The sequence below is a fragment of the Lampetra planeri genome, chromosome 19 (genome assembly GCF_965212315.1).
Source record: "Lampetra planeri chromosome 19, kcLamPlan1.2.h2, whole genome shotgun sequence".
NCBI lineage: Eukaryota > Metazoa > Chordata > Hyperoartia > Petromyzontiformes > Petromyzontidae > Lampetra > Lampetra planeri.
In genome coordinates this window covers 5,380,653-5,402,859 of record NC_136125.1, presented here as the reverse complement: position 1 = coordinate 5,402,859, position 22,207 = coordinate 5,380,653, and the positions used below count along the sequence as shown (strand labels likewise).

The window sequence follows — 22,207 nt, the reverse complement described above, 5'->3', positions numbered from 1 at the left end:
TTGGTCACGGGAGGGCAAGGGTTATCTGGCGGTCGGTTATGGGACGTTCCGTATTCGCGTGCCGTTTCGCGTGCGTAATGTTGTATTCTGTAAACAGCGTGTTCCGTAATAGGAAACGCGTTCACCACCAAAATGCAGCCCTCAGGATGACTGCCTCGCCATCTGCTCCACGGTCAGATGTCGTTTGAAAAAACACTTTTCCCTGCAGGCGACGACCTGGTTCTGAGCACCCATGGACTTTGAAAACAGAGGCACAGAGGCCAGAACAGTGACTGCAAATTCCAACGAGTTTGGGGGGCTGCTGCTAAGCTTAGAACCTCTGGGAGCCAGGGCCCTAATTGACCTTGCGTGGGTGAAGTCACGTGCTGTTCAGTGTAAGCAAACTCTTTTTGTAAACTGTTCTCAACAAAGTCGTGGTTTACGTAGACCTGGATCACTGAATGTGGCGTCACGGAATGATGCCCCGCTGTTCATAGCAGTACGTTGTTTACAACCTGGCATAACCACGTGTAAATATCAAATTTTAGAGGTGAAGTGGTGGTGCAGTGGGTAGCCATGAAGCTGGTGACCTAAAGTTTGTTACCCAATTACAGCTAACATCAGTAGCGAGTAATATCTGAACCGGTCCTGGGTACTGGCATTCACCAAATCGTGCACTGACCAACTTGGTAAAGTATGGATAAACACTTTTTTTTTTAGATGTGGCTTAATAATGTTGATAGAGTGGAGCAGTGGTGCCGTAAAGTGTGCACTGTGCCGTGAACCGGGCGACGTGAGTTTGATTCCCAGACATGGCGAACATCAGTAGGGAGTGATACCTGAACTGGTCACCAACCACCCACGCTTATCACCGTGGTAAAGTATGTCTCAAACAACTCCCCTTGACCAACTTGTCTTGGTGAGCCCTTTGTCCATCAGAAGATTTACAAAGTGCTTTGATTCTTAACATTTCCATTGAAACTACAAGTCTCTTTTCCAAGAGAGACCTGGGTTAGAAACAAGTACGAGGTGTATTAAATATATATATACCATCCATAGTGTACTGACTGGTTTTAGCATGATCACACTCTTTCATATCTGGGCACAGGCCTACAATATGTAGATAGCAGGCCCCTCGTATAATGAAATGAATCCCAAGGTGGTTGTCACTCTATGGCTGTCTCCATAGCCATGGCTGTAGCAAGTCGGCTGTTGTGGCCAGCTGTTGCCCAACATGCGTGCAGCCGTCCGAATGCAAGACGACACGTCAAGACATGGGTCTCATGCGACGTGTGGTTGGGGAGAAACTTTTTGAGCTTCGCTGAGCCGCGAGGTTGTGTTCGGGGCAAGGGAACAGCGTCGCTAAGGAGATTTGCAGCTATTAAACCGAATTGGCGCTGGAAAGTTTCCTTTAGATAAGCTATTCCCGATGTGTACATTCATTTAAAAAAAAACACATGCGCATATCTTGTTTCAAATGTTACGACCAAAATCGACTGGGGGGACAAAAGTGTTGTATCTGGGGCAGTTAAACAAATACGGTGCGCAGCATTTTAGATTGCCAGTCTTGTAATTTTTCGCCTGGCTGCGCAAGCAAGCGGTCCGGGGAGGTAATCCTTAAGTCGTGCCTTGTTTTTGCACCGGCCGTTTATCGGCCTATGCTAATCCGGTGGAGTTTGTGTACAGTCTTGTGTGGACATTTGCAATTCGGGGTCAAGGCTTCTGATATCATCACGCACATGTCCCTTTGGATTTGGTGGCATTGTGCTGCCTTGTGGCTTTATGTGGCTGGTGCTGCCCGCACAATTTGAATGACCACAAAACACAGCTGGTTGTGTTTTTTGGTGGACACGATTTTGAGTTGTGCATGTGTAAAGTTACGTTACTACAGTGTTAATGTTTTAAGGCGCAGCCCTTCATTTGCTGGCTCACATCACTGCTGGTGGAAGGGCCTCCACTCGAACGAGCTCTACAGAGAGTGCCTCTCGAGGGTATTTAGCCTACTCTTACATGCTGGCCAGACGCATTAATAATTCAGCTACTTATTTACTCAGAAATTGCTCGTCGGGAAATATTATTTCTTCAAGTGACGCTCTTTGTGTAAAAAAAAAAATCCCTTATTCGCCACGATAAACTACGAACACTTCCTTTTAGTCTGACAAGAGTAAATGTGGGCTCGCTTGCAAATTGCCCATCCGCTGCCAGAGACCAAAACAAAGCAAATGGGTTTTCAACCGTATCGCAACATGCAGAACGTCTGGCTCGGATCCAGGTGTTAGGGGGGGGGGGTCATTTTCACGGTTGAGAAGGTCGTCCATGTTGAGCAGTGTGGTGCTCTGTTGTAGAGCTGGGATACCCAATTTATTTAACTAATTTATTACAATTTTACCGATTATCAGCGCTTAAGTAGCTTGGGAAAAAATGTATTTCCACTTCTGATGGGTAGGGGGGGTGGGTTTGGCGGGTTGGTGATGTCATTGGCAGCATCACTTTGGGGCGTGGCTCGTTGGGGCGTGGCTTGTTGGGGGTTTCCCTCTTTCGGGAGGAAGGATGGTGGGGTTGTCCACCAAAGGAGACCCGAGTAATCGACCACAAAATTAGTCGTTTGCAGTCGACCAATCTTGCCGTCTCCGCTCCGTTGATTTGCGTGCTCAGATAATTCCAGGCTTCGGAACGGGAGCGCGGTCCAAAGCAATGTAGGGCAACTCAGTTTTTTATTTATGTGGGACAATTATACCCAGCCTCAAACGCGCAGGCCCAACCCCACTCCGAACCGCTTTAAAAAATTATCGCATCACGCAGAGAGCGCTACTTGTGTTGCGTGACAAAAACAATTCCGCGGGATTAAATGTGCCCCTTATCCGGCATGTACAACATAATTGGACGAGGGCTGTTATTGTGCACGCAACGAGTTTGCCTAAACAAATGTTATAACAATTGTTGGAGGGACGTATCTGGAAAACCCAGCAGAATATGTATTAATATACAGTCCAGTGGCGGTGGTGGTGGTGGCGGCTCTGCCCATGGCATGTAATCCAGAACTGTGGTGGCAGCGAGGGTTGGTTGATCGCACGTCTTGTGAACTCCCTGCCTGTGTGCGTCGAGGTGTCATAACCCTGGCTCGCCAGGAGAAGGCGGTACAACAAGTGTGGACTAACCTCCATCTGTTTCCATCCGTACGGGGATAGAACGTTGCCCCCCCTCGCATGTGTGACTGAAAACATTAAAAAATTAAAACCCAACATAGCTGGACCCGCCAGATTAAAGAGACCTTGAGCACACTGCGGCTTTCCTTATTTCCTGAATAAACAAGTAAATTACTCTTTACAAACATTACTATCATAAGGAAAATTAGTGATGCGGATTGGGATCACAATTGTGAAATACAAAGGTGGACAAGAGCAGGATTGTGTCCTTTGGAAAATGAAAATTTGAAAATGAAATGCAGCGTGCTGTTGTACATGCAAAGGGAGGGCTTTCGATCGGTGTGTCATACCCAGGTCTTGAAAAGTGTTCAAAGCATCTGGGATTACACTGAGAGGAGACGGATGATTTATACTGAAAGATGAACACTTGGATCAGGGAACACACACACCCATCAGAGATATCCTATTGTCTGTTCAAGGAAACAACTGGCATCGGACACATTATAGCCAGAAGGGGCTGATCAATGGGCTTGGCTGGTGATAAATAAGAACCCAAAGGAGCAACCGCATTATAGCTCGCCGCTGTTAGCCATGTCCAGGAATCCAACCCTGTTTGCCGGGTCTAAAGCAACGCAGTACACTAACCACCGCGCCACTGGGTATCCCCATGTAATCCAAAGCCCTATTGTAGTGTTTTGTCCATCAATAACCAACTATTGCCGAACTGACTCGCTCTAGTCAAAACTGGCACGTGTTGAATGCGACCGAGACCTCCACATGCAAGCAGGGGCAAGCAGCCTTTGACGGCATGACGTGTGCTTTGCCTCGCTTTTTTTATCTGCGAGGAATTATAAAGGCCGGGCGGCGTTGGGTTGTTTTGCGCTGACGGGGACGCGGCATTTGTTTCTTTTTGTTTTGCCGCGGGGCCTCCGAGAGGCGAGCACAGAGGGCCCGATTGTGGTGAGGCGGTGTGGGATTTGGCCTTCGGTGGGTGCGGGTGCAGCGGCGTAGCGCCGCACGCTATTCCCGTCCGCGTTAGCCAGCGCGTGAATTGTGCGTACCACGGGGAGACGATTAATCGGCAATGGGTGTGGACGTTGTTGGAACGGTTACGATTTCAGGGACGCTGCCATCAAGGGGGCTTGGTAGCGAAGTCAATTTCCGCACGAGCGCCGGGCGTGGAACCGCGTGGACAGTTTTTTTTGGTTCCAGCGGCCTGGCTTGCTGTGGACAACGTCACATATCTGACCGTCTCCAGCGTGCCAGATTGTACTCTGTTGTGCGACCGTTTTGGTGCCTCTCTTGAGCATCGCTCCATCTAAGGAGGATGTAAACACACGTGCGGTTTGGGCCACGCTTCCCTTCGTTGCGACTTTTTCGTTTGCCCCGGGCTTCTGGAACAGTTCCAGTTTTGACGGAACCGCTCCAGCCAGCTGTGATGAGGTTTTCGTGGTCCAGGGTGTGGTTGCAGGAAATTCAAAACGGGCATGCTCAGAAAATATTACGGCGGCCTCCACCACTCGCGTTATCTGCGTACCGCACCGCGTCGCATCGGGCGCCTGCGTAGCCCCCTTTTTGTGCATTCCACTGCTGGATGAGGGCCTCTCCATGCCATGAGGCTATGTGGGCGGAAGGGGGGGGGGGTTTATTTGGCCGTACACCACCGTGCGGGTTGGTGAAGGCGGGGGAGTGAGTATGTGGGAGAATCAGAGGGCAGTAGAATTCTAATCGGCCGGAATGCGCCCACTCGCATCGGATCTTCAACACATTCCAGGTCATTTGGTCACGGGCAGCAGGCAGTTGACGCATTGAAAAAAAGTGCCAAACCCAAATTTGTAATACACTGTGAGTTTAATACCATTGCACGTGGATTGCCGTGGGTGAATGTATCGCAGACCACGCGTAGTTTTCACTACACGTTCCAAATTGAACATAAGGCATTGTTGATAGGCACCCAAAGCCAAGATGTGTACATTATGCCTGTGACTTGACAACACAATCGCCGGGTGGATTGTGTGTTTTACTGTCAACGTGAAATAATCGCCGGGGTTCTTTAGTTTTTTTGCACATGGAGTCATATTGTTTCTGTTACTAAATGCGAGTTTCCATGGCAGCAGATCGTGTTGTCCCCCCCCCATCCCACCACCATCCCACCACCATCCCACCACCATCCCACCACCATCCCACCACCGCCAGTGTTTGTCCTGAATAGCACCGCGTGCCAGCTGACGGCTGTGCTGAGATCACTTGTCAAGGGGTGAACCCTGAAACGGGGCCCCCAAAGCCTTCCCTGCAATTGCGACCGGGGCTTAAAGACCGGGGCTTGAATTCGCAATCAATAATTCTCCGGTACGCGAGTCGACTGCATTCGGGTAGGACGTGGCCAGTAACCGCAGCCATAGCGAGAGGTTTAATACCTAATGTGTATGTATGTTGAACGTCTTTCGCACCGTACGTAGCCAGCCGTGCTCATCAGAGGTGCGGGAGAAGGGAGATGTGGTGTGCCGGGATGCCGATATGTGTTCTTGGTCGCTGGTGGCAGGCTGACGCAGGTGGCACGTGACTAGTAGTAGCCACAGCCATCGTGAGAGATGTGCTTGATGTGGTGTACCGGTTGTGGAAGCAACCTATGGATTTCCATTCGGAACAGACTCGGCTCACATTAAGCCCTGATCGTACCCAGGCTATGTGTTCTAATTTACGTTGTTAAGCATTCCTTCGCACGGCGGCCCGAGTTATATTCCCGGATAACATCAGTGGCGAGTGATATAAGAACCTGTCCTGCCCACACCCGCCGTCACCAGCCCTATACTCGCCAGCGTAGTGAAATACGGTGGAATAAAAAACCTTCTTCGCTAGATGCCTTTATCCCTTGACGGATTGAGAATGGCTGCAATTGATTTTACTTCTTAAAGTTTCGCCAGTGGCATTGTACCCATTGTGAATTGTGAGCGGCGGACGGGAGGACAGGACCCATTGTGGACTTGAGTACACCTTCAATTATTCTTAGCACGTCGTCTCTCGTAGTACCCTTCCTTCCAATCGGGACGCTCGGCCTAACGACATTGCACGTGAATGTCCCTTTCACTAATCCACTGCTGGATGAGGGCCTCCCCACGCACGTGCGGTTCGTGAGGGTCTTTCGACCATACTTCACCCACGCTCGGCGTTGCGGGTCGGAGCAGGCGTGGAGCACGGGCGTTACAGCGTAGAAGTATAGTACAACAATATATATTGCTGCACCGTCCTCTCGCCGCCCACCACGTCGCCCCGTGCAAACGTGATCTGACGAGATCTGTCGAGATCATCGGGTGCATCCCGTGCGATGTGGTCAAGGGCGTTCGCGACATTTCGCTCGGTGCATTCAGCCCGTCGTGTGCCCAGCACTGGACAGGTGGCGCATACGGACTTGGAATGTGGCACTAGCGGAGAACGGGACGCCGTGGTAGTGGACAACAGTGGACAGTGGAATGTTGTGCAAGTGCCCTGGAATGCGCGGTTCAAAAGTAGCGTAGAATATGGTAAAGAGAGAGCGGCGCTCGTTTTCAACCCGTAACCTTGGTTTTCATCTGTCAGCATTCCCACAAAGTAATCTGTAACCTCCTGCCCTTTGTCAATACTCTGCCGGGTGAATGCCTCCCCGCTCCGTGCGTGTTGGGTGTGGAGGAGAGTTTGACCATACTTCACCACTCTGGTCTGTGCAGGTTGGTAAAGCAGGTGCGGCAGCCAGGACCGCTTCAGATGCTACTCGCCAAGGGATGGTTTTGCCGTGGCCAGGAAACAAACTCGGGATAAAACGTAGAGACATTTTTCAAATGGATAATAGCTCAAAAGTGCGTACACTCATTGTGTAGTTAAATACAATTTCGGATGAAGTTACGTATTAATGTGGCCTGTTTTGTTGCAATCCACTCATGATTGAAGGCCTCCCCACGCCACACGAGTTGTGGAGGGTAGTTTTTTTGACCATACTTCACCATTCTGGTCTGCACGGGTTGATCAAGCGGGGCGCCAGCCAGAAACAGTTCAGATTATCGCATGCCACCGGCCACTGATGCTAGCCGTGGCCAGGAATCGAGCTCGGGCTGCAGGGTTCATAGCACAATGCATGAAACGATGCACCACCGCTCCGCGAATTTCCACATTCAGATCATAAAACCGCCGTTTCTCCACCGCGCCCCCTCCACTCGTGCTTTTTGTAGCTCTTCGTTTTTGTCAAGCGTCTTGAGATGCGATTCAAATTTGGAGACGGTATAACCCGACGTCGTCGTCGTTGTTGAACAGAAGTGTCAGAAAAGCATCGGTTGGCACTCAAAGAAATGATCGTCCTTCCCTCCCACAAATTCAAATTCCAGGCTGTTTTGACGGCACTGCCCTCTGCAGCCAATAGCAGGGCAGCCCTGCTCCCAACGGCAGTCGGCCACCTCCCAACAGCAGCTGGCCTCGTGATGACACTCCAAGTGCCATTGGCTGAGATCGCTTCCGTTGGGTGGGACTCGGGTTTAAAGACGGGGGGCAAGGAAAAGTTTCCAGTGCTCTCGTTGCCCAGATATGGAAAAGCTCTGAGCTAACCGTGCCGTTATTAGAACAGCGCGCCTTCTTGTTATAAACGCTTCCAACCACTTTTAAACGATTTATTTGAAACCTTGAAATGTGCCCCTTCATAGAATTGAGTTGAAACAAATCAGCGGTTTGTAAATTTCAAATTGCCCAAACGGACAGAAATCTCACACTTTAATGGCTTGTTTTACTTGGCCTCTGTGCACTTGCTCTGCGTCAAACGAAACTGCGTGCCCCTGCCGCGCACACCCTTGATTATCAGCTTTGCGCCCGCCGATTCAACAAATGTTGGTTGTCGGTGTGCGGCCGCGCGCATCGTCGACAGCACACGGAGTGTGGCAGAGGTGCCACACTTTACGCTTCTAAAATATCACTCCACTTTGCCCAGGCTGTGCTGTCACAGATCAGCTGGTTGTGCTTTAACCCTGACCACACGGTGATATTCCGAACGCAAGTCCTACTAGGGTGCCCGCCGTTCTCCCTAGTCTTCTCAATGGTCCGTGGTTTTGGAATATTTGCTGGCATCTATTTACTTGCCCAAATAAGCTAAATTCTAAAATAATATTTTGAAACTTCATTGGCAGTGGTGCACAACCACAAATAAGCCGATTGCCAATAACGCTGCCCTAAAGAGGATGCGTTAAGTAATAGGCTGTTTTTCTTGGGCATTGGTGGTGCTTCGTAGCAGATAGACGGGAGGCCAGAAAGATTGGTTGAATAAATCGTTGGAGACTGTACGATACGTCATGGGGCGCTGATAGAAAAATTTCATTTTTCTTTTTACATTTACCGGTGGCTAAATGTCGTTCTCTCTGTCCTTCTTGGGCCGAGATTGTGCCCCACACGTACCCATTCGTGACGTTTGCCATCGGTGGCATTTGCAGGAACTTTGGAAAGCATTGCATTTCACATAGTGACCCAATGATTACCAGATTTGGGCTGATTTTGAATGTGTTGTGCGCAGCAGCTGTTCCACGAGTTGGGACGTACACTCCAGACACTTTACGGATGTCGGTAATCATGAGTGAAATCATAAAGTGGCTTGTCACTTGGGAATAGTACGTCAACCAATTTGGACTGTAATTCATACAGAAATAAGCTTCCTCTAGCCTCCACGACGAAACTGTATTTGGCCTGCTCTTTCACGCTGGTGAGATGCAAGTACCCACAATTAACCCCGATCGACTAATTGCGCGTACCCATTTATACCGTTTGGGTGGGCCGAGGTGATGGGAGGATTCATGAAACTCGCACCGTTCTTTAAACTGCCGCACCAGGAAATAGGACCTGTGACCTCTGGATTGCAAATTCCAATGTTTGACCGATGACAGCGCGGGGTCAAACCAGTGACTCGTTCCTCCGATTTTGTTTTTAAACAGTACGCGAGCACCTTCACAATGACACCCGCCCTGTGTATTTATTCCGATGATTTTTAAAAAGTTTGTTTGTCGGATTGGCTAATTTGGGAAATGCCCCTGGCTGGGGACCCGCGGTGCGGCCCCGCTCAAGGTGACTCTGCACTGTCAGTGTTTGGCTGCAGAGGGGTGATGGAGGGCAGCAGGGCCCCAGCTTGTCAGCGGGCCAAGATTATCAGCCTCAAGCGGGCGGTGACGTACCCCCCACCCACCCCCCAGGTGTATCCGGAGGCAGAGATGACAGCAAGATTACCAGTTTACTCTGCTCATCTTTTTTTTCACGGAAAATTATTAAAACTCGTCATCGTCAGCCATCGTCTATCCACTGCTGGATGGAAGCCTACCCTCCCAAGGCGTCACCAGCTATCAAAGTCCTGCGATGCACTTATTTATCCTACTGCGGGGTGTAATTCCCGTGACAAATGGTACGTGCAGTCTGCTTCGGAGTGGATGTTACGGATCCCCAGAAGTTGTCCGCAAGGGCGTGTGCAGGTGTCGGGGTGCAAATTTTCCGAATTCTAAAATGACCCGCAAATGAACCACTCGGGATATACACAGCACGAGTCTTTGCCCCCTACACGCAGTCTAATGCCCCAGGTCACCCTTGCGATTAAGGCTCATCCCGGGCCTCTTTAGTTCTCACCTGGTTAAACAAAATCAACTTGATCTCGCACCTGCGACTAAGCTCTTCCCTCCCTCGGCTGCGACTCGGTTATTCGTCTCCACCGTCGGCCATTATCCCTAGTCACGACGCGTCGTGCCGAGGCCCACCGACTAAAAACTCACAAGCCGCCTATTTTATTTCCTTTTTTTAAATATTTCTTCACACACACACATTGCAATCACTTTTGTCCTCGGCCCAATCGGGCAGGTGTTTGGCAGAGCCATCAGTCGGAAAGCCCTGCGTTGCCTTCCCCAAGAGGATCTTTCAGGAGACACCGTCACCGAACGCAGTTGCCCGTTGGCCATACCCAGGGACGTCTGCTCCCAAGTCCGCCCCTTTCCTCTCCAGCACCGAGGACGCTGCCCCCAGCCTGCGGTGCGGAGCGGAAGCCCCCCCCTCCCCACCATACTTCACCCTGGTGGCCCAACACGGACCGTCGCCTGCCCCCTGACGACATGGATGGGAGGTTGCTCCGTGGGCGACTTAAGAGTGCAAAAGTTACCATTTACAGTATTTCAATAACGTACACATTTCAGTATCGCGCCTTGTAATTCTGCCTACAGCTGTCCGCTTTCGCAGTTTCAACAGAGCTGCGATTGCGCAACACGCGTGCGTTCCCCCGCTCGAGGCGGACTCATGTGGGCGCGCTGGAAAGTCTGACAATGAGTCAGTTTTTCATTTTCTTTTTTTAGAAAAGCCTAAGATGACACATGCTTTCACTCATCTGGCTCACTATGCCGGCCTCGTGATTCACGCCTTGAGAAACAACTTTTGTTGACTCGCACAGAGAAGAAGGGTTTCTGAGCACGCTGCGGCGGCGGCGATGAAAACATTTTGTTTACTGCGATCGCGTTGCCACTGCCGTGGTCTCCTGCCGAGCGCTTGATTGACAACGCCACGTGTGGGCGGCGATTCGACACGGGAGGCAGAATGCATCTGTGCGGATACTGCAGAATACAGGCGGCAGCGGCAGCAGCGGCCACAGTGGCGGTGGCATGAAGAGGAAGGTCTCCTTGACACTGATCTGAAAATCAACAGCGCAGTCACCAGATATCACAGTCTCACGTTTCGTTATCCCCACCAACCCGCCCCCCCCCTTTATAAATGCGCTTAATTCGTGCACGCGTGCATGTGCAGCCTTTTGTCAAGCCCCTGCTTGACGAGATGGGAGCATCCCTGCACCATGTGACCATACTGGGCAGTGTTGGGTTTGGTTTGGGCAGGTTGCGTAGATGTGGGAGCCTAGTGGCAGTATCGCCATGGATTCTGCTGTATCGCCCTCTGCTGCCCACAACTTAGCACTACGGCCGCCTATAGCACCTATTTTTTGCCCATAAAAGCACTATACAGGTGCAAACCTGCTTAGCTTACAAAAAGGCCAGCTGATTCATTTTAGCAGCTTAACGGTACAATGGGTGCGGTGCTTACAAACACTGTCACCACCGTTGACACTCACTGATACCCTATTTGGCCGACTGAGTGGAATTAGTCCGAAGCTGTGAGGCACCTGTCAGAGTCCAGGACAGATGTGCCCTCTGCTTGTGGGCAGTTCCATTGGGCAATAATCTCGCAGAATATTGAACTCATCCTCGTAACTCATAGGGGGGTGGGTGTGGGAGGGGGGTGTTTTTAAAGAAAGTCTCGTCTGGTTTTAAGAAAAAAATGCGTATTACAGGAGTCTTGCCTTCCACAAATATGCGTGGTGAAATCACTCTCAAGATGACTTATTCCGAAAGTCAGGGAACCGCTTTGAATTAACGTTTTTTTTATGATTTCCCAATTTTGACCTGTGGAAACCGCATTTTGGTCACTTCCCGTACGCCATTCTAACAAAATGATTACGTGTCACTTCCGTCTATGAAACCAAATCAGTCCATTGCAATCGGGGGCGATGAATAAGTGATAAGGCGCACATTATTACGATGCATGCAGCGGGCCCTGCGGTTTTAATCGCTTGTCGCTAAAGGTTGACGCATTCCGATCGGCGAGCTCGCCCATCTCCCACCGTCGTCACGATCAACGTCCTCGCGTGTTGCCAGCCGGTGTTTTACAGCGGATAATCACGTTCAGTGTACAGTTACGTGGGGATTTAGGGAGTAACCCTTTAGAAAAGCGGGCTAAGGTTGCCAAAACGCTGGCGATGAATAACATTGTGAGGCGACAGAGCAACGTGCGACGCCATCTCGCGACGTCACACCTCCCGATGATGTTATCGCGTGTGACATCACACATCGGGCGTCGTCTGACATCTCGTTGCGTGGCTCGCAACGGAGCGCTATTATATTTAATGAATACTTTGCAAGCTTAGGAAAATTAAGTGCGAAACCAAATTTGTGATGGGGGGGTGGGGTGGGGTGGGGTGGGAGTGTTTCTATGCAGCTGTTGGTGACCTGGCCGGTAAACATGCACTCACTAGTGCATGTTAGATCACAGGTGGTTAGATCACAGGTGGTGAGATCACGGGTGGTGAGATCGCGGGTGGTGAGATCGCAGGCGGTGAGATTACAGATGGTGAGATCACAGGTGGTGAGATCACGGGTGGTGAGATCGCGGGTGGTGAGATCACGGGTGGTGAGATCGCTGGTGGTGAGATCACAGGTGGTGAGATCACGGGTGGTGAGATCACGGGTGGTGAGATCGCTGGTGGTGAGATCACAGGTGGTGAGATCGCAGGTGGTGAGATCGCGGGTGGTGAGATCACTGGTGGTGAGATCGCGGGTGGTTAGATCGCGGGTGGTGAGATCGCGGGTGGTGAGATCGCAGGTGGTGAGATCGCAGGTGGTGAGATCACGGGTGGTGAGATCACAGGTGGTGAGATCACGGGTGGTGAGATCACGGGTGGTGAGATCACGGGTGGTGAGATCACGGGTGGTGAGATCACAGGTGGTGAGATCACAGGTGGTGAGATCACAGGTGGTGAGATCACGGGTGGTGAGATCACGGGTGGTGAGATCACAGGTGGTGAGATCACAGGTGGTGAGATCACAGGTGGTGAGATCGCGGGTGGTGAGATCGCGGGCGGTGAGATCACGGGTGGTGAGATCACGGGTGGTGATATCACGGGTGGTGAGATCACGGGCGGTGAGATCACGGGTGGTGAGATCAGGGGCGGTGAGATCACGGGTGGTGAGATCACGGGTGGTGAGATCACGGGTGGTGAGATCACGGGTGGTGAGATCACGGGTGGTGAGATCACGGGTGGTGAGATCACGGGTGGTGAGATCACAGGTGGTGAGATCACGGGCGGTGATATCACGGGTGGTGAGATCACGGGTGGTGAGATCACGGGTGGTGAGATCACGGGTGGTGAGATCACGGGTGGTGAGATCACGGGTGGTGAGATCACGGGCGGTGATATCACGGGTGGTGAGATCACGGGTGGTGAGATCAGGGGCGGTGAGATCACGGGTGGTGAGATCACGGGTGGTGAGATCACGGGTGGTGAGATCACGGGTGGTGAGATCACGGGCGGTGATATCACGGGTGGTGAGATCACGGGTGGTGAGATCACGGGTGGTGAGATCACGGGTGGTGAGATCACGGGTGGTGAGATCACGGGTGGTGAGATCACAGGTGGTGAGATCACGGGTGGTGAGATCACGGGTGGTGAGATCACGGGTGGTGAGATCACGGGTGGTGATATCATGGGTGGTGAGATCACGGGTGGTGAGATCACGGGTGGTGAGATCACGGGTGGTGATATCATGGGTGGTGAGATCACGGGCGGTGATATCATGGGTGGTGAGATCACGGGTGGTGATATCATGGGTGGTGAGATCACGGGCGGTGATATCATGGGTGGTGATATCATGGGTGGTGATATCATGGGTGGTGAGATCACGGGTGGTGAGATCACGGGTGGTGAGATCACGGGTGGTGATATCACGGGTGGTGAGATCACGGGCGGTGATATCATGGGTGGTGAGATCACGGGCGGTGAGATCACGGGCGGTGATATCATGGGTGGTGATATCATGGGTGGTGAGATCACGGGTGGTGAGATCACGGGTGGTGAGATCACGGGCGGTGATATCACGGGCGGTGAGATCACGGGCGGTGATATCACAGGTGGAGCGATCACAGGTGATTAGATCACAGGTGGTTTATCTCAGGTGGCTGCTGCCTGCATTGGTAACAAGGATCTCAGCGGTGCCGGCTCAGCGCCTCTGACCTTTGAGCAACCCTGCAACCGGCCAACCCCGTCACTCCTAATCGCAGCAGACAAGTTGCCCCCTCCCCCTTTCCCCCCGATGGCAGCCGCTAATCGGCTGTGCATCCTTCCTCTTTCTCTCCCTCCCTCTCCAAAGCCACCCCTGCTTCGCCGTTTTTTCTCGTCGTCCGTCGGTCGTCGCTTGGCGGTTGACCAATGAGGCCGGGGCAAGCTTCTCCCGCCAAGTCCTCCTTTGCGCCATCGTTCCACCTCTTGAGCAAATGAGCAGCTGTGCACCGATGCGTCGATTAAGATCTATCCGGTGGTCGCAATACATATCGGCGTGTTTACATCTCGGAGATGAAATAAGTCGCATCTCGTGCAGGCTAAATTCAATCGACTCTTTGCGATTGTGCAGTGATTGGTGACTGGGATGACACCATCAATTACACTGCATTTCAGAGCACGCTTGTATCTTAAGTGGCTGAATCCTGGAGTCACATCCAGGTTCTCAACCTTATTAGCTCATGATTATAGCCCCTGAGCCACTCGGCCACCCCACATGTCAGATGTTTCAAGCTTCTTGCGTCGTTCAGAACAAGGTGGAATTGCGGTGGCAGCGGTAAGGTGTGAGCGTCGCAGCGAGAAAGTTCCTGGGTCCCATCCCAAACTCGGGCACCTTTCCGCGTGGAGCTTGCATGTTCTCTCCCCCTGTTCTGATAGGTTTACTTGGGGTTCTCCAGTTTCCTTCCAGAGCTAAAAAGCACAAAAACCCATGCATTGTGACCAGTATTGGTCAAACATCCCAATGCTGAAAACTTACCTGCAAATTACTCAATTTGGATGACGCACGGCCACAGCATTGCCCCCCTACTGCTAAAACATGGCAGAAGCCTCCTAAAAACGAGTCTTGAGACTCGTTGATGCTTTCCCCCGGGTAAAAAAAAGCTTAAAAATAAAGAAATAACATTGAACTTTCTTTGGCCCTCTCTGAAGTGCAGATACGTGACCTGCGCTGTCAAATACTTGCAGAAGAACCAGCGATGCAGCTGGGTAAATAAATAGCCTTTGTCACTGATAGCTTGAATTATGATTCGTAAGCGCGTTACGCGCTGCTTGCGCAGGAAAACACACGACTGTTTGGCTTGCGATAGCACGTCCAATTATTAACAGGGGCCATAGAACGTCTAATTACCAACAGGGGAAATTACACGTATTGACATGATCCGCGAGCCAATGGGCAAATGCAAGGCAAATATTTTAAAACCGATGCATATGAAGGAATCTGGAGGGAAGCAGTTCTCCCATCTCTGACTGCCGCCACTGCCTTATCTCCATCTTAACATACTTCGGATTCCTGTACCTAGCGGAGCACTTTTGCAGTGATGCACTCCTTCGTCCGGACGGCGTACGAAGACCCGTATTTAGTCAAGGCTCGGCTCGGGCTCAGTGAACCAGCTCAACAGTCATTGCTTTAACTTGAACCGGCTCTGAGCTTGGTCCCAGCCACACTCAGGCTTTCCATGAGCTGAGCCTGAGGCCGAGCCCTCAGCTGAAGCAAGTGAGCAGCTCGAGCCTGAGCTGAGCCGCGATGGACGCCGAGCCAGAGCAGAGTCACGACGTGAGGCTCTCGCCCCAAAGAGACGTGATTTAATTCTAGATTTGAAGCTTTCGTGACTGCAAGGATTCATATTGTTAGGGTTTTTTTTCGGTAAAGTCACGCAGGTAAAAATTTCTAATTGAAATTAATAAAAGTAAAATAAAAATAAAATTTTAATCACGACGTTTTGGAGGCAACACAGCTATCGTGCTGTGACGGTTCCATCTGAAGACGGAAGCTTGTGTTGCCTCCGAAACGTCGTGATTTTTTTTTTATTTTACTTTTATTAATTTTAATTTTTTACCTACGTGACTTTACCGAAAAAAAACCTAAGAACGTGATTTAAGATTTTTCAACAAAAATGTTACCGAGTGGTTTGTGGCTTCCTAATGCTGGCAGGGTGACCTCGTCTGGGTATAACGGAGCACTGATTCCAAGATCAGGTTAGGTTTGGCGCATTCTGGGCCGAGTTAAGTCACAGGCGTCTTGTGCATTATAACGGATTAAATTTAACTGTGTTCCGTAATTCGCGCGGGTTTTTTTTCTTTTGTGCTTTTAAAGCGCCCACTACGCGGCTTATCTGGGGCGCTCGCAATTGATGCAACAGGGAGTGCTTGAAGGGCGACATTCCTGGGTGCATGCGGGCCTGGTAGAGGAAAGGTTGACGACCCGCTCTGTTGTTGAGTTTGTTGTTGATTGTGCTTGTGCACCACTGCCAATGCAGCAACAGCAGCAACATCGTCACCAAATTGTCTGATCCACGCCGGAGCGAGCAACTGTTTTCCCACCCACCCTACCGCAGAGAGCAATGCTTGTCGCATCACAATCGGCGGCGCTTTGAGATCCTTGATGAAAGGGGCTTGCATAAATAGAATTATAATTTTACCAAAATGTATCATTCTCGGTTAGACAAATTATCATCGTGGGCAGCCAAGATCAGTCCATTGCCGGACGAAGGCCTTCCCAAGCAGTCGCCACAGCTTTGCAAAGCAACAAGCCACGTAACACCTGCACACAAAATCAACAAGTCTAACAGTTTATAAAAAATAATAATATCAATAACAGTTCGCAGACATTTTTCAATTATCTGCTGGATAAAGGCCTCCGCCAGGATGTGTAGATCATGGGTGGTTGCTTGACCATACTTCACCGTGCATCTCCAGTGCAAGGTTGGTGAAGTGAGTCGGTCGGCACCAATTCCGATGCCACTCGCCCACCGGCGTTAACCATGGCCTGGAATTGAACTTAGATGACTGGGTTCAAAGTGCTGTGCGCAAACCACGGCACCTGTCGCAAAAAATGTGACGAACATCGAGGCACCGGCACGGCAACCGAAGGGCAGGCGTAGGAAGAGTTTGTGCGAAGAGGTGAACTGGTATGTGAATGACTTGTGGAGCGGATGTGCCGATCATGGCCCGGGACAGGAGTGAGTGTAGAAAGAGGCAGCAGGAAGGCAGCCGCAGCATTGGTCAGAACACAATCTCGCAAGGACAAAGATGAATCAGAAGGTGATGACAGGTGTCGGCTTCATCTTCTTGGTTCTTTCGCTAAAGTCACGTAGAAGGGAAGTAATAAAATAATAAAAATAAAACATAATAAAATAATTCTCGCGACGTTTCAGTCGAAACGTCGTGAGAATTATTTTATTATGTTTTATTTTTATTATTTTATTACTTCCCTTCTACGTGACTTTACCGAAAGAACCAAGAAGATGAATCCCTGCAGTCACGAAAGCTTTAAATCGAAAGGTGTCGGCTTGTATCGGTACTTTTACTTATTGACAGTTGTGCCTTAAAACCCTTGAGTCTTTCCTTTAGCCTCGGTTATTCAAATCGGCCCGCACGGACAACGTTTACACACAAATTTCAACCCCCCCTCCCCCCCCCCCATTATATTTTAAGAACACATCGTCTGCCGCACCATAGTAAGAGTAAACGAGGTCGTGATACACATGGAGCAGTTGTGAGTTACAGTATTACTTGATCACGTGACTTAATAAATAGTTGAAATTAAAATAATTTCCGAGATTATCCCACACGCGGGAGAGGGCTGGCCACGCGCTCAGCTCCCGCGGAGAGCCGCCTCCCTCTTCATTACCTTCGGTGGTTTTTTTCCAGACCGTACCACGCGCCGTTGCTGCTCGGCGCGACGTCCGACGTTTCGCCCCTTCACGTGAAGAGCAGAACGTCGGATGTCGTGCCGAACAACGCGCGGTACAACCCGAGAACGTACGGTGCAAAAGAAGTTCAACATACATACGTCAGAGATCCGCACAACCACGACTGCCACAACCTGTAATCAGGCTTCGCTGCGAGTGCACCTTGGTCAGCTGTAGGCTGACAAGTTAAAAAGCGAGCTTTGCACGCTTGGCTACCCGCGAGCGCACAATCGATTGGTGGGCCGTGAGATGAAGGCGCTGATTGGTGGAATGGTTCGAAGGGCTCAAAAGCCCTAGAAATTCGAATGCAGAGAGTCGGTCAATCTGAGACCTGTTGAGCAATTTAGAATTTCATTAGTTTAGTGGTAAGGATCAGCTGAGACGGTTCGAGATGGGTATTTAAGGAATTGGCTGCAGCATATCGGGGGCCCATTCGGAACGGTGCTCCACAAGCGTTACGTTATTGGCTTCAATACATAGCCCTTGGTTAACGATGCGGTCCAGACCTCGCATATACGCCGGCGCAGTAGTAGCCGCCCCATTCGGCTGTTTATGTCGGCAGCGGCTGCGGGCAAGGCGCTGTGGCTGCTCGGCAACGTTTGTGGCCGGATTTTGGTTTCTGGTGGCTTCCGCGAACGGGGGAAAAGACTCCCAACCAAGACTGAAAAGATTTTTTCCAAAGGCTTCTGAAACTAACCGTTGTTTTTTTGTTGGTGAATTGCGAGCGCTGGTTTTTAAGTTTAGTGGTCCGGTCGGTGCACGTGCGACTTCCAGCGGCGGCATTGCGGGTGACTCGTCATTTGTACATTTCCAGATGGTTGGCTTGTTGAGTTGGCTCAGAGGGCGGAGAGCCGAGCTGGCACGGCTGAGGTGCTCGGTTCAAAACTGGCTTGCAGACGCCGCGATGAAACCGGGTTTTCAAGTGTAGTGAGTTAATCATCTCAGCTCAGTCACCAATGACTGTACAAAAAAAAATCACATGTTACTTAGTTTGTTGTACTTGATTTGGCTACAGTTTGCTCAACTCAAGCTCTGAGAATTAATAACGATTTGACCGTCGTGTGACAAACATGACGATCAGTGTCGGGGCTGGTTGGAAAGTTTGGGCCCGGTGTGAATCAGAGGTCACCTTCAAGCAGGGGTGGGGAACCTTGTTTCTGCCAAGGGCCATTTGGACATTTACAACATCATTCGCGGGCCATACAAAATTATCAACTTGAAAATTTGCCTGTTATATTTGGTCAAACATTTAATTAACTCACCCCTAATGCGATGACTGGAACTGCTTCTCTTTGGTGAGGCATGTGATGTTAGCTGGTATTGATGATGATGTTGCTACTCGCAACTGCTTTTCCAGGTTTGCTCCTAGATTTATTGAATTTCGAGTCCCGCCTGCGGTTGCCTTGGCAGGGCCAGACGTTCCCTACCCCTGCCTTAAAGGATCTCTCAGAGGGAGCTCTGTGATATCTGCTTCTGCGGACCATTCTCTACCACCATGGCAGGGTTGCATCGCTTACTCCAAAGAGTTCCGGATGGATTTTACGTCTCGAGGCATGGCACAGATAACACAATTGGGATAAAACTGGGGAATTAAAACATTCTCATTTACAGATGCCTGCACGCTAGCCCTTGGATTCACAGGGTTTTTGGCTGCCCCTCATTGCTTTGGGTCCCAGTGACTCCGCGTAAATGACTAAATTATTTTAAAAAACTAATATGTAATTGCTTTCTCTCTTTACAGGCCAGGGGAATGTTTATTCTCTGTTGTTGAGTGTCTTTCATTGCAAGGCAAACGCAAGCCTTCTCAGGAATCGAACGTTAGGTCAGCTAACCACCATCAATCATAGGATGCATAATATCCATCGATTACAATTGATTAATATGCTCACTGCTTGGTTACCCAGGAAAGCCTCCCTCAGTCTCAAGACTCGTTTTCAGGAGGGTCCTGCCGAGTTTTCAGAAGGAGGGGGGGGGGCATGTAATCCCAATTGAGTCATTTTGAAAACAATCCTTTGTATACCGATATTTGGCCAAATACATTTGGCCATTACAAAGTTACACTGTGTTCTTATCTATGGGAGAATACCGGAGAAGTCGGAAGAAACACATGCAGAACGGGGTGAGGGCGTACAAAACTCCACACAGAAAGGCACCTGAGTGAGTGATCGAACTCAGGAACGTCTTGCTGTGAGGCACACGTGTCACCACTGCGCCACCCTGCCGCCCAAATGCTCACGGTGCACGCATTGCATCACGTGTGTAAGAGTCGTGAGTGTTTTCGCTGTGTGTACGTTGTACGCAATTGGTTCACGCGGGGTAGATTGGCAGCGCAGTGGGTTGCGTTACTGCACGATAAACCCTGCGACGTGGGTTCGATTCCCGGCCACGGCCAGCATCGGGTGATGTCTGAGCCGGTCCAGGGGCAACCACTTACCCCAAAGCCACACCGACCAGCATGTGGAAAATTACGGCCTTACAACTGCCACGACCGACACGGCCTTTGGAAGGCCGTCATCTAGCAGTGGACAAAGGTCTGTACGTGAAAAGAAATGTTCGTGTGGCCCTCCAGCCACTAGAAGCGCTAGAGTGCACCACAATTCTAAAATAATGACATTGACATAATGAATCAATCGACGGATCCCTGAGTCGCAAAACGTGGCGAAGGGGCTGAGATAAATCGTTACACCCCTAATTAATGGCACACCAGCTGACATATGGTGGGGGGGGGGGTTATTTTAATCGCATTACGTCACGCATGGTTGGTAACCCATGGAGTGTGACGGTGAATCCCATATTCTTGGCAGTGAATTATTAAACCCAACATTAGAAACCCCGCGAAACCTGAAACTGATGCCGCATGGTGTTTTGCGTGCGACGGTTGTTGCTATGCATTACGCGTTTGCGTGCGTGCGTGCACGCGATAGTCCAATCATTAGTGTTGGGGAGTGGTGGCGCAGTGGTTAGCACGCTGCGCGCCGAACCCGGCGGCCCGAGTTTGATTCCCGCTCATGGGCCAACATCGTTGACGAATATCTGAACGGGTCCTGGGCCTCCCCTAGGTCAGCCCAGCCTCAAATGAGTACCTGGTACGGTGCGTTCACATCAGAACTGGGGCGACAAAGGCGGCCGGGCGTGGTGTTGACCACCCACCCCCTCGTGTGCCGTGCCGGCCTTCGTATGTGCTCGCCAACAGCACTTGCTCCAACAGTCTGCTATAGGCTATATCGGGGGGATCTTTGTCGATTTATGCATGTTGTGCGTGTGAGGCGGTTAATTAAAACGAGGCTTTGTGTGTGTCAGTAACCCGATTCCTCGAGAGCTGACGGCTCCCCCACACCTGGCCACCGGCTCGGTGGGAGTGGCCAGGTGCAGGACATTGAGCGCGCTAGCGGTGTCATCAGGGTCACCGTCAAGGTTCTCGGATACGTGTGCACATACAGCCCCTTTGGATAATTACAAGGGCAGTTGAGCACATTTGGTGTTGGCTCCGTACTTACTCCTAGCAGCGGCCAATCACGAAGGGGGGGCTTTGCGTCACAGACGAGCGTAGTCTGCCAGTCGCGGGCGATGCTGCTGGCTGTGTGGTTTTTACCCCAAGTGGGTAATTTACGATTTTTCTTTTTTCGGGGGAAAAATTGGAAAGTGACACCGGCACACACGGCCGACTCTTTTTCGAATGGCGTCACGGGACCTTTGACGTCCGCCGTGAAGCGGCCGGCGAGTGGTCGCGTTTACTGGTGAATTGCGCACCGCGGTATTAACCAGGGCGGCCGGTGGGGCTCGAACCGCAAACAGCTGTAGCAAGCGGCAAACGCACTGCCACTCGGCCGTTTTGTCAGTCCACCGCTGCACGAGGTGTGGGTCGCGAGAGTTATTTGACCATACTTCTCCAAGCCGGTCATCACCACGGGTTAGTGAAGGCAGTGAGCGTAGACGTGGGAGCATAGAGTCACAGTACAACAAATTAATGTTTCCTCCACTGCCCTCTGCCTACCACCACGCAGCAATAACCCCCCCCCCACAGTCAGCCCGGTGGTTGCCCATCCATGCGCTATCCAGGCTCAACCCCAGCTTAGCTTCCATTACCAGATGATATCATGTGCATTCTGCCAGGTGATGAGGTCATAGACCAAGCATATAGATCTGTATCACTTTCAATTTTCTGGAAGTTTTTATTTATATATGTATATTGAGGTGGGGAACCACCAAGTATGCTTACAAAGAAGTGAGTTGACGCACCTCTATCACAAAGGAGTTCCACAAAACTCACTGCTTTGGGCTCTCTCTCTCTCTGTGGTCATTTGCTTGGCTCTGCTCTGCTTTCAAACGTTCACGAGTAACTCGAGTGTTAAATGATTCACTGACAATGCCTTGAAAATGCATTTCTCTGCCTCCGCCCCCCCCCCTCTGTCTATTTAAGGCCACCCCACAGAGACGATCACCCCTCTCTGTTACCTGTGTTGCTCTCGCTATGTATGTATCTTGGTGATATCTGTCTGCTAATATGTCTGTCTATAGTTTTCTGGTTAGATATT

At 50.7% G+C, this 22,207-nt stretch overlaps 1 protein-coding gene across 7 annotated transcripts in view; it reads left to right on the top strand.

Moving 5' to 3' along the window:
• Positions 1-22,207, top strand: part of LOC144723998 (protein diaphanous homolog 2-like) — a 79,430-nt gene that overhangs the window by 3,822 nt on the left and 53,401 nt on the right. The gene's annotated exons all lie outside the window — the stretch shown is intronic.